Source organism: Lactuca sativa, chromosome 2 (genome assembly GCF_002870075.4).
Source record: "Lactuca sativa cultivar Salinas chromosome 2, Lsat_Salinas_v11, whole genome shotgun sequence".
Lineage (NCBI taxonomy): Eukaryota > Viridiplantae > Streptophyta > Magnoliopsida > Asterales > Asteraceae > Lactuca > Lactuca sativa.
Window position 1 is genome coordinate 214,559,033 of NC_056624.2, and position 13,732 is coordinate 214,572,764.

The 13,732-nt window shown below is 40.8% G+C and overlaps 2 non-coding genes across 2 annotated transcripts; both read right to left on the reverse strand.

Moving 5' to 3' along the window:
* Positions 1 to 4,453: 4,453 nt before the first annotated feature.
* On the reverse strand, positions 4,454 to 4,560 carry LOC128132544 (small nucleolar RNA R71). The gene has a single exon (XR_008230588.1). It is a non-coding gene; the product is annotated as a small nucleolar RNA R71 (small nucleolar RNA).
* A 7,952-nt stretch (positions 4,561 to 12,512) lies between these two features.
* On the reverse strand, positions 12,513 to 12,619 carry LOC128132533 (small nucleolar RNA R71). Its single transcript, XR_008230577.1, has one exon. It is a non-coding gene; the product is annotated as a small nucleolar RNA R71 (small nucleolar RNA).
* Positions 12,620 to 13,732: the final 1,113 nt, after the last annotated feature.

Consider the following 13,732-nt stretch of genomic DNA (forward strand, 5'->3'; position numbering starts at 1 on the left):
TTCTGGACACTTATTACCCCCGGGGGTTTGTTGTGATCTGCCTTATATGTTGGCAAGGTTTATGGGGAAGAAAGCGGCCAATTCTAGGCCTGGGAGCCCGATTACTGGGGGGCATTTGGTTACTCGCCTGGCTAGGTCATATCAAATTTTGAACCCTGACTTTGTGAGGAATCTCACTCGATTCCCGGACACAGACTTGACCATTCAAGTCTTGGGTGTGATGCGCGCGGTGGTGAATATCGGGGGTCGCTTTGTTATACCACCGATCGATGACGAACAGGAGGAAGTGCAGCCGGGACAGCAGCCACCAGCTAGGCCGAGGCGTCGGAATGTGCGGGCTAGAGGTGAGGTCGAACGAGAGCGTGCTGCTTCGCAGTATGTGCAAGGAGTGCCCACCGACCCTTTTCAGAGTCGGGTGGGAACATATTTGGATAATCTACGAGGTCATGCTATTTACCATACCCAGCTTACTGAGGGTATCTATTCACATTTGGGTGTGACCCGACCACCTTCTATGCCACCACAATATCCCTATTTTCTGACATGGGAGGAGCTATGGCGTCCACAAGATGATAGAGCAGGGCCGAGTGGAGCACAAGATCAAGATGATGATTGATTTTATTTGTTCTGTTTTTGAGTTTTTTTTTTTTTTTTAACTTTAGTATGTGATGTAAAACTTTATTAAGACTATTATGTTACTTTATTTTTCTTTTGGGTTGATCTCATTTTTCAGATTAGCGTTGGAATTCTAAGGAGCATAGAAGGTTAACTTTCGAGTCGTGTTTGTCTAGTCAAAGAAGCTAAGAGTCGTGAGTCGGAACCACAATTCAAGATAAGTGTGGGGTCTATTAGGAGAGAGGTTATAGTTGGGAAATATATTTGCATAGAAGCGTCGGCAACCAGTTAGTCATTGGTCAAAGCTGCTAGAGTAAATAAAGCAAACAACTCATTTTCTGCTGAGGTTCAGTTTCCACGACGTGGACTCCTTGTGCCACGTCGTGGCGCTCTTGAAATTTTTGGTAGTTTAGCTTTTTTTTGTGTTTGCGGTGTCAACCCATATCACGATGAGATCCAGTTTATCATTGCCACATTTTTCCTTACAAATACACACTTTGACGAATTGAAGTTTCGAGTGCGGTTCGTGGTTTATTTACGTATTCAACCAGTTTTCCACCGGGTTTCGATTTTTGAAAGTCCAATTGTACTTTGTCCACGCTTTTGGAGATGCTCACGCCACTATCCCAGGGGAGTCTGTTCCTTTTTCTCCCTTGTCTTTAATTTTGATTTGTTTTATACATACAATGAGGGCATTGTATGAAATAAGTGTGGGGTAGGGGTAGAAACAGTAAATTGCTAGTAAATTGCCAGAAAATTTGGAAAATTGAAATTACTTGAATCTAGTACTAATAATTTGAGCTATAATTGCTAGTATTATGCGGGATGATCCGATGAAAGTTCAAATGTTTAGTTGAGCCAATACACGTTATAGTGCATTTGTGGCTTCCCTTATTTTAGTGGAATCATGGAACAAAAACATAACCCCGCTTGGTCTGAGGGATGCAATAGGTTTAGCAGCCTAAACCTGAAATGTATCCAGGAAAATTATTATCATTAACCAATAAAGGTTGAGGTTGAGCGCCTCTGCTTAAGCATGTAGGCTTTTAAGTGAAAAAAAAAGTGAGTTACATGTGAAAGAAAAAAAAAGAAAAGAAAAAAAGAGAATTACGAGTAAAGTTTGAAGAATTTTGGAGCAAATAAAGGGAAGATCAAAAGATCAAAATTCTGAAGAAATCCAAAAGGTTGAAGATACCCAAAAAAATCAAACAAAGGTGGTGAATTCAAAGAAACTAAAGATCAAATGTCAAAGAAATGAAGAATTCAAATAAAGCTCCATAGTGGTATCGAAAAATTGTAATTCTAGGTTATGTACGCTTAGGTTGCTCAACTAAAAATACCTTGAGGTTGGGAGGTTTTCTGCGGATGGATTCGGAGGGTTGCATAAAATGAGCATTGTTCGGAAAAAGTGGGTGAGTGTTTATGAAGATTGTGAGTATTTAAAGTATGGGGGTACTTTAGGAGAATTTTAGACACAAATGCATGCGTTGAGGTTTTGGCATAATGGCTGAACTAGAGTCGGATTGTTCTGTGTAGTTTTAGTAATTAAGAATTAAGTTGAAATTTGCTTGAGGGCAAGCAAAACCTAAGTGTGGGGTATTTTGATATTGCCATATTTACACTTATTTTTAGGCAGTATTTAAGTACATTTTTATTAATAAATTGATAATATGTTTAGAATAAAGATACTTATGAGTTTAAATTGTTATTTTCAGTCAATACAAAGGATTTTCGAAGAAAGGGACCAAAGGTGACAAAATGGGGAACATGGGAGGCTTGGAAGACAAGAAAATAATAAATTCACGATAAGAGCTAATTTCACGACGTGGCGATGAATCCCACAACGTGGCATGGGTGTTCAGAAGATAAGCATCGCGGCGCGGAGGATTTCCTTGAAGGATACGGATTGCTTGAAGCCCACGACGTGGCGCAACCTGGCCACGACGTGGCGCGAGTTTTTAAGCATTATATAAGTTCTGATGATTATTACGAAAGGAGAGACTTTTGGCAGAAGAGAAAGAGTTCCAGAAGACGAATAAGAACGAAAGAAAGGCTCTGGAAGAGGGTTTTCAACACCAAAAGAAGTAAAGGTTTATTTTTAGAACATGTCTTTCATTAGTTTTAGCTGTGTTAGTTTAATTACTATAATGAGCAGCTGAATCTTGCTACTCTTGTTTAGCTAGATGAAGCTTTGAACTTATGAATAGTTATATGATTATGGATTAAGCTTAGTTGGTGAAAATTTGCTTGTGTTTGATTTGTATGACCTAGCATGTTAATATTTGTTTATCTAATTGTTTAATTACATGTTCTGTGTAGCTTAGTGACCATTAAACTGCATGAACCTGTTTACCTAATAATTTAGTGAACATTGAATTGTTAGAGCTAGGATTGACCAATCTTAGTTAATGATTAGAATAAATAAAGTTTAGCTGTGCTAGAGAACGAGAATTGTGATCATAATTGCGTTTACACAACAAATCTTATATAGCATATTTTCAACTATAATTGGTTCTGTGTTTAATTATGTGTGAACATACATGGTTTGACATGAATTAGTTAAATATTGGTAAGATAGAACTAAATTACTAATATAATTAAAAACCAACTTAGTAATCCGTAATTGTTAGCTAGCCATAAGGGAAAAGTGGATTCAATCTAAACAAGAGTGTGTGTTTTTACTTATTGAATTGGATTTAAGTTCATCTGATCTTGTAAAATCAGATAAAACCCTTCATTAAATTTGTTAATAAATTAGGTTAATTTAATAGTAAGTAAATTAATTAGAACACCGTTCCCTGGGATCGACACCCGACTTACCTAAGCTATACTGTAATCTGACTAGGTACACTGCCTATAAGTGCATAGATAGTCTAAGTTTGTTAGGTTATAAATATTAAAATTAGTGGGTACTTTTGTGCAAATCAAGTTTTTGGCGCCGTTGCCGGGGAACGGCTTAGTTTTTAGTTTAATTATTTGCATTAAATTAATCGATCCTTCTTGTGGGATCACAGCCACAAAAAGTTAATTTTTCAGCAAAAATAAAAATTTTTACAGAGTCCACGACGTGGCCACATACTTGCCACGACGTGGACAGGCAAAATTTTTAAATTTTTTTTTATTTGGTAGTTAGTTTTTCTTATTTTAGTTCAGTTTTACGTTTTAGTTTAGCAAGTTGCAGGAGTTCATGACCAGAAGCTCAAACACACACTTGGTGCCACCACTGGAAGACCCCGAATCTGCACTTCACAAGAAAAAGACGCCCTTGCAAGAATTGAAGTCAGCCTTTTCTAGGAAGTCGGGAAAGAAGACAGGAGAGTCCAGCTCATCAGCGAAGCACAAGAGCAATTTTGAGCATTTGGAACACACACCCGTGCAAACCGAGTCCGAAAGCGATACCGAGCCAGAATTTGAAGAACACACAAGTGAACCCGAGAACGAGCCAAGGAACGAGATGGCAGCGATTGAAGAAATGTCCATGGGAGCATACAAAAAGCGGATACGAGATGACATGGGTCCTGGGTTAGTCCAACCCGCAATTCCTGCCACTGCCACATTCGAACTAAAGGGACACATATTGACAGCACTGAAGGACATCCCATTTTTCGGGAAGGATCATGAGGATGCTTTTAAGCATCTAGACGAAGTCAACGACATTGCTGATTACTTCAATGTCCCAAATGTCACAAGAAATACAGTCTTGCTTAGGATGCTTCCTATCACTTTCAAAGGAGCTGCTAAGGAGTGGTTAAAAGCACTCCCACCAGGTACAATCACTACTTGGGCTCAAATGCGTGAGCAATTCCTGGACCAGTTCTGCCCGCCATCCAAGATAGCCAAAATCAAGAAGGCGATAACCAACTTTGAGCAACAACCGGGGGAGTCACTATACGAAGCATGGGAGCGGTACAAGGGCCTACTCAGAAATTGCCCTCAACATGACCTAAATGTGCAGCAAGAGATGTCAATCTTTTATGATGGGGTCAATGTAATGACAAGACAACTCCTTGATTCTCAAGGACCGTTGACAAAGAAAAATCCAAGGGAGGTCAAGGAGCTCATCGAAGAATTCGCGAAACACTCTCGCGAGTACCATAACCCGAGGCAAGACGGAAGTAAAGGCGGTGGAGGGACCCAAACTGAAGAAATTGCAGCTGTCATGGCCATGCTAAATAACATGGATCGCCGGATAACACAAATGGACCAGTCGATACATGCCATAAGAGTGGGGTGCGAGCGATGCAGTGGTCCACACTTGACCAAGGACTGCAATATGGATGAGTCTGGGAACAGAAAAGCTCAAGTGTGCTACTCTAGTGGGGATAAGTTTGATGACGACTGGAGGAAACCAAAGAAGGAGTGGCTGCCCTATGAAGAGTATAAAAAGCAAAAAGAAGAGAAGTATAGGCAGACAGGTCGAGGCTTTTACCAAAAGGAGCAGCCACCAATCGAGAAGAAACCCGACCTAGAGACCATTTTGATGAAGTTTATGGAGGCTTCGGAGAAGAGACATGATGCCACGGATTCCGCTATCATGGAACAACAAACCTTGATGAAGAACCAGCAAGCCTCCATCCACAACCTTGAAGTACAACTTGGTCAACTAGCCACTTTAGTCCATGAAAAATTGTCCCCGAAGAATCCCGAAGTAAAAGCCCAATCTCACGTAATGGCCATCGATACTGAAGAAGATACAATATCCGAGTTCCTGGAGGCGTTGGAAGAACAACCGCAGCAGCCCAAGAAATCAAGGATCGAAAATGGAAAGAATGCTGAACCAGGCTCGCCACGACGTGGCACGCCTCTGGACACGACGTGGCGCAAGTCTGAGCAAAAATCTGTTGAGCCTATTCCAGATTATCATCCACCTATGCCATTTCCCACCCGTGCAGCACTTAGTCAACTGGAGAAGGAACATTTAGAGTTTGTGAAGCATGTGAAAGGGATTCCAATTAATACTCCCTTTGTTGAGTCCTTATCCAAAGCTTCCGAGAACCAGAAATTACTGCAAGACTTGATAGATACGCGAAGGCAATTAAAGAAACAGTCTACAGTGATTCTAAGTGAGCAAATTTCAAAAGTTGTGTTGGGAGAAACACCAGAAAAGATGGGGGATCCTGGACGCCTCACTCTTCCATGCGAGTTTGGGAATAAAATGAAGGTTAATGCTTTAGCCGATTCCGGGGCTAGCATTAATCTAATGCCTTTTTCATTTTATCAAAAATTGGAGATTCAGAAGATGAAGGCTACAAAGATGAAGATTCACATGGCGAACCGTTCAGTGACACAACCCCGAGGCATAGTGGAGGATATTTTGGTGAAAATCGGAAAATTTGTTTTTCCAATAGATTTTGTAGTCTTGGACATGAAAGAAGACACGGATGTTCCGATAATCCTTGGTCGGCCATTTCTTAACACTGCTGGTGCCCTGGTTGATATCCGCGAGTCCAAGCTCACTTTGAGGGTTGGAGATGAACAAGAAGTCTTCGGGATAAGAAATGATTTTCAAGAAGATAAAGAAGAAGTGTTCACGATTAATGAGGAGAATGAACTAGAAGAGTTGGAAAAGCTTATGGAAGAAGAGATAAAGGTAGTTCATCAAGCCAAGAGGACAAAACCCAGGGCATCTGTTCCGTATTTGATTGAAGTCATAGCTTACAAGAACCCACCTTCTTGGGTGAGCGAAGAGGACGAGGAAATGACAAGTGATGAAGAGGAAGTCACTTCAAAAGAAACAAGGCCGGAGGTGAAAAAAGAGGGGAACGCTATGGAGAGCGAGGAACACACAAAGGGCACAAAACGAAAGCATGAAGAAGATGGAAAAACTAAAAAAGAAAATTCAAAGAAGGCGTATAAAAGGAGAGTTCAAGCTTATAAACGGCGGTTCAAGGAACAAAAGATCCTGGTGGTAGACTCTTCCGAAGAGTCAACGTAGAAGACACGGAGTCCAGCTCAAGACTCCAAGAAAAAGAAGCGCTTCTCGGGAGGCAACCCGAGTTTGGTTTGTAATTTTCTTTTTCTATTTATTTTCTTTTTAATTAGGAAAGACATCAATTCATCATCTAAAAACCGGTAATAAGCAGAGAAATAGCTGTAGGGGACTTTAAATAATGAAATATTTGCAAAGAAATTAGTCAATTAGATGAATATTATTAAAATTTGGCATCTGACAGCTCTCACGACGTGGGCATAGCCAGCCACGTCGTGGGCTTAGTAATAATTCGCGATCTGAGGAAATTTAAGGTCCACGACGTGGGCAAAGCCCGCCACGTCGTGGCCTTTAAAAATCAGGGGGGGGGGGACCAATCGCTTAAAACCCTTTGACCGAGAAACCCCTTATCCCCCACTTGGAAGACTGCCGCACTCACGGGAACATCACGACCCTACTGCCAATTTCTTATTATACTTCTAAATTCGTTGCAAGATCTTGCTAATTACTCCATTTGGTACGTGTTTTATTTATTATTTTGCAATTATTTCTTCCAATTTCAAGTTGTCGTGATTAGGGTTTGAATGATTCACGAAATTGGTTGAATCTAGTGTCCGATTTTAGTTTCCATGTTATTTAAAAGTCCATAGGAACAAACCCCAAGAATTATTTTTATGGAAATCGCACGTAAACATGTCCGATTCAGCATTTGGGTTCGACAAGCTCCACGACGTGGCGCAGCCTGGCCACGTCGTGACTTCTGGCAGGCCCTTTTATATATGTTTTAATGTGTTATTTGTTTGCTGCTTTGCTTTGCTCTTGTTTGCAGAAATGGGACCACGACGAGCTGTCCAGCAGGAAGAGGGCCCGATAGATGTAGCAAGCATACATCCTCTATATCAATTCCCTCAAAACATTCCCCGACCGTTGCTAACAACCTACGAGAATCGACTTGGATGGTTATACAATAGGGAGTTTGCAATAGCCCCAATTATTGATTGGGGATGGCTGGGTAGAGTGGGAATGGTAGTGGAACTGGAACGTTATTGGTCGAAGACTTATGTTGAAGATCAATTTCCGTTCACTTGTCACGGGTGGAGGAATCTATTCGCCATTCAAGAACCCGTGTTCCGGGAATTGTCGGTAGAATTTTTTTCTACCGTTTGTTTTGAAGAGCGCACCCTTGATGTCACCTACAATAGGGCACTTGTGTTTCGTCTTGGAGGTGTATATCGTGAGTGTAGTCTTCGGGAGTTTGCTTGGCGTATGGGACTCTATACGGAAGTGGAGACGCAATCTCCATTTTTTATTCCTTTCTTGCTTGGATGTGTGCGGGATTTTACTCCAGGTACTTTGGATGTGCAGTTTTGGCGGGGCATTTCTAACCATGAGTACAACACTCGTGACTCGAGTGAGTCACAAATACGGAATCCTGTGTTCTGATTTTTGCACCGCCTTATCACGTTTTCAATCAATCACAAGCATCATGGTGATAAGGTCCCCATCCAGAATCTATTTTATTTATGGACACTTATTACCCCGGGGGTTTGTTGTGATCTGCCTTATATGTTGGCAAGGTTTATGGGGAAGAAAGCGGCCAATTCTAGGCCTGGGAGCCCGATTACTGGGGGGCATTTGGTTACTCGCCTGGCTAGGTCATATCAAATTTTGAACCCTAACTTTGTGAGGAATCTCACTCGATTCCCGGACACAGACTTGACCATTCAAGTCTTGGGTGTGATGCGCGCGGTGGTGAATATCGGGGGTCGCTTTGTTATACCACCGATCGATGACGAACAGGAGGAAGTGCAGCCGGGACAGCAGCCACCAGCTAGGCCGAGGCATCGGAATGTGCGGGCTAGAGGTGAGGTCGAACGAGAGCGTGCTGCTTCGCAGTATGTGCAAGGAGTGCCCACCGACCCTTTTCAGAGTCGGGTGGGAACATATTTGGATAATCTACGAGGTCATGCTATTTACCATACCCAGCTTACTGAGGGTATCTATTCACATTTGGGTGTGACCCGACCACCTTCTATGCCACCACAATATCCCTATTTTCTGACATGGGAGGAGCTATGGCGTCCACAAGATGATAGAGCAGGGCCGAGTGGAGCACAAGATCAAGATGATGATTGATTTTATTTGTTCTGTTTTTGAGTTTTTTTTTTTAACTTTAGTATGTGATGTAAAACTTTATTAAGACTATTATGTTACTTTATTTTTCTTTTGGGTTGATCTCATTTTTCAGATTAGCGTTGGAATTCTAAGGAGCATAGAAGGTTAACTTTCGAGTCGTGTTTGTCTAGTCAAAGAAGCTAAGAGTCGTGAGTCGGAACCACAATTCAAGATAAGTGTGGGGTCTATTAGGAGAGAGGTTATAGTTGGGAAATATATTTGCATAGAAGCGTCGGCAACCAGTTAGTCATTGGTCAAAGCTGCTAGAGTAAATAAAGCAAACAACTCATTTTCTGCTGAGGTTCAGTTTCCACGACGTGGACTCCTTGTGCCACGTCGTGGCGCTCTTGAAATTTTTGGTAGTTTAGTTTTTTTTGTGTTTGCGGTGTCAACCCATATCACGATGAGATCCAGTTTATCATTGCCACATTTTTCCTTACAAATACACACTTTGACGAATTGAAGTTTCGAGTGCGGTTCGTGGTTTATTTACGTATTCAACCAGTTTTCCACCGGGTTTCGATTTTTGAAAGTCCAATTGTACTTTGTCCACGCTTTTGGAGATGCTCACGCCACTATCCCAGGGGAGTCTGTTCCTTTTTCTCCCTTGTCTTTAATTTTGATTTGTTTTATACATACAATGAGGGCATTGTATGAAATAAGTGTGGGGTAGGGGTAGAAACAGTAAATTGCTAGTAAATTGCCAGAAAATTTGGAAAATTGAAATTAATTGAATCTAGTACTAATAATTTGAGCTATAATTGCTAGTATTATGCGGGATGATCCGATGAAAGTTCAAATGTTTAGTTGAGCCAATACACGTTATAGTGCATTTGTGGCTTCCCTTATTTTAGTGGAATCATGGAACAAAAACATAACCCCGCTTGGTCTGAGGGATGCAATAGGTTTAGCAGCCTAAACCTGAAATGTATCCAGGAAAATTATTATCATTAACCAATAAAGGTTGAGGTTGAGCGCCTCTGCTTAAGCATGTAGGCTTTTAAGTGAAAAAAAAAGTGAGTTACATGTGAAAGAAAAAAAAAAGAAAAGAAAAAAAGAGAATTACGAGTAAAGTTTGAAGAATTTTGGAGCAAATAAAGGGAAGATCAAAAGATCAAAATTCCGAAGAAATCCAAAAGGTTGAAGATACCCAAAAAAATCAAACAAAGGTGGTGAATTCAAAGAAACTAAAGATCAAATGTCAAAGAAATGAAGAATTCAAATAAAGCTCCATAGTGGTATCGAAAAATTGTAATTCTAGGTTATGTACGCTTAGGTTGCTCAACTAAAAATACCTTGAGGTTGGGAGGTTTTCTGCGGATGGATTCGGAGGGTTGCATAAAATGAGCATTGTTCGGAAAAAGTGGGTGAGTGTTTATGAAGATTGTGAGTATTTAAAGTATGGGGGTACTTTAGGAGAATTTTAGACACAAATGCATGCGTTGAGGTTTTGGCATAATGGCTGAACTAGAGTCGGATTGTTCTGTGTAGTTTTAGTAATTAAGAATTAAGTTGAAATTTGCTTGAGGGCAAGCAAAACCTAAGTGTGGGGTATTTTGATATTGCCATATTTACACTTATTTTTAGGCAGTATTTAAGTACATTTTTATTAATAAATTGATAATATGTTTAGAATAAAGATACTTATGAGTTTAAATTGTTATTTTCAGTCAATACAAAGGATTTTCGAAGAAAGGGACCAAAGGTGACAAAATGGGGAACATGGGAGGCTTGGAAGACAAGAAAATAATAAATTCACGATAAGAGCTAATTTCACGACGTGGCGATGAATCCCACGACGTGGCATGGGTGTTCAGAAGATAAGCATCGCGACGCGGAGGATTTCCTTGAAGGATACGGATTGCTTGAAGCCCACGACGTGGCGCAACCTGGCCACGACGTGGCGCGAGTTTTTAAGCATTATATAAGTTCTGATGATTATTACGAAAGGAGAGACTTTTGGCAGAAGAGAAAGAGTTCCAGAAGACGAATAAGAACGAAAGAAAGGCTCTGGAAGAGGGTTTTCAACACCAAAAGAAGTAAAGGTTTATTTTTAGAACATGTCTTTCATTAGTTTTAGCTGTGTTAGTTTAATTACTATAATGAGCAGCTGAATCTAGCTACTCTTGTTTAGCTAGATGAAGCTTTGAACTTATGAATAGTTATATGATTATGGATTAAGCTTAGTTGGTGAAAATTTGCTTGTGTTTGATTTGTATGACCTAGCATGTTAATATTTGTTTATCTAATTGTTTAATTACATGTTCTGTGTAGCTTAGTGACCATTAAACTGCATGAACCTGTTTACCTAATAATTTAGTGAACATTGAATTGTTAGAGCTAGGATTGACCAATCTTAGTTAATAATTAGAATAAATAAAGTTTAGTTGTGCTAGAGAACGAGAATTGTGATCATAATTGCGTTTACACAACAAATCTTATATAGCATATTTTCAACTATAATTGGTTCTGTGTTTAATTATGTGTGAACATACATGGTTTGACATGAATTAGTTAAATATTGGTAAGATAGAACTAAATTACTAATATAATTAAAAACCAACTTAGTAATCCGTAATTGTTAGCTAGCCATAAGGGAAAAGTGGATTCAATCTAAACAAGAGTGTGTGTTTTTACTTATTGAATTGGATTTAAGTTCATCTGATCTTGTAAAATCAGATAAAACCCTTCATTAAATTTGTTAATAAATTAGGTTAATTTAATAGTAAGTAAATTAATTAGAACACCGTTCCCTGGGATCGACACCCGACTTACCTAAGCTATACTGTAATCTGACTAGGTACACTGCCTATAAGTGCATAGATAGTCTAAGTTTGTTAGGTTATAAATATTAAAATTAGTGGGTACTTTTGTGCACATCAAGTTTTTGGCGCCGTTGCCGGGGAACGGCTTAGTTTTTAGTTTAATTATTTGCATTAAATTAATCGATCCTTCTTGTGGGATCACAGCCACAAAAAGTTAATTTTTCAGCAAAAATAAAAATTTTTACAGAGTCCACGACGTGGCCACATACTTGCCACGACGTGGACAGGCAAAATTTTTAAATTTTTTTTTATTTGGTAGTTAGTTTTTCTTATTTTAGTTCAGTTTTACGTTTTAGTTTAGCAAGTTGCAGGAGTTCATGACCAGAAGCTCAAACACACACTTGGTGCCACCACTGGAAGACCCCGAATCTGCACTTCACAAGAAAAAGACGCCCTTGCAAGAATTGAAGTCAGCCTTTTCTAGGAAGTCGGGAAAGAAGACAGGAGAGTCCAACTCATCAGCGAAGCACAAGAGCAATTTTGAGCATTTGGAACACACACCCGTGCAAACCGAGTCCGAAAGCGATACCGAGCCAGAATTTGAAGAACACACAAGTGAACCCGAGAACGAGCCAAGGAACGAGATGGCAGCGATTGAAGAAATGTCCATGGGAGCATACAAAAAGCGGATACGAGATGACATGGGTCCTGGGTTAGTCCAACCCGCAATTCCTGCCACTGCCACATTCGAACTAAAGGGACACATATTGACAGCACTGAAGGACATCCCATTTTTCGGGAAGGATCATGAGGATGCTTTTAAGCATCTAGACGAAGTCAACGACATTGCTGATTACTTCAATGTCCCAAATGTCACAAGAAATACAGTCTTGCTTAGGATGCTTCCTATCACTTTCAAAGGAGCTGCTAAGGAGTGGTTAAAAGCACTCCCACCAGGTACAATCACTACTTGGGCTCAAATGCGTGAGCAATTCCTGGACCAGTTCTGCCCGCCATCCAAGATAGCCAAACTCAAGAAGGCGATAACCAACTTTGAGCAACAACCGGGGGAGTCACTATACGAAGCATGGGAGCGGTACAAGGGCCTACTCAGAAATTGCCCTCAACATGACCTAAATGTGCAGCAAGAGATGTCAATCTTTTATGATGGGGTCAATGTAATGACAAGACAACTCCTTGATTCTCAAGGACCGTTGACAAAGAAAAATCCAAGGGAGGTCAAGGAGCTCATCGAAGAATTCGCGAAACACTCTCGCGAGTACCATAACCCGAGGCAAGACGGAAGTAAAGGCGGTGGAGGGACCCAAACTGAAGAAATTGCAGCTGTCATGGCCATGCTAAATAACATGGATCGCCGGATAACACAAATGGACCAGTCGATACATGCCATAAGAGTGGGGTGCGAGCGATGCAGTGGTCCACACTTGACCAAGGACTGCAATATGGATGAGTCTGGGAACAGAAAAGCTCAAGTGTGCTACTCTAGTGGGGATAAGTTTGATGACGACTGGAGGAAACCAAAGAAGGAGTGGCTGCCCTATGAAGAGTATAAAAAGCAAAAAGAAGAGAAGTATAGGCAGACAGGTCGAGGCTTTTACCAAAAGGAGCATCCACCAATCGAGAAGAAACCCGACCTAGAGACCATTTTGATGAAGTTTATGGAGGCTTCGGAGAAGAGACATGATGCCACGGATTCCGCTATCATGGAACAACAAACCTTGATGAAGAACCAGCAAGCCTCCATCCACAACCTTGAAGTACAACTTGGTCAACTAGCCACTTTAGTCCATGAAAAATTGTCCCCGAAGAATCCCGAAGTAAAAGCCCAATCTCACGTAATGGCCATCGATACTGAAGAAGATACAATATCCGAGTTCCTGGAGGCGTTGGAAGAACAACCGCAGCAGCCCAAGAAATCAAGGATCGAAAATGGAAAGAATGTTGAACCAGGCTCGCCACGACGTGGCACGCCTCTGGACACGACGTGGCGCAAGTCTGAGCAAAAATCTGTTGAGCCTATTCCAGATTATCATCCACCTATGCCATTTCCCACCCGTGCAGCACTTAGTCAACTGGAGAAGGAACATTTAGAGTTTGTGAAGCATGTGAAAGGGATTCCAATTAATACTCCCTTTGTTGAGTCCTTATCTAAAGCTTCCGAGAACCAGAAATTACTGCAAGACTTGATAGATACGCGAAGGCAATTAAAGAAACAGTCTACAGTGAT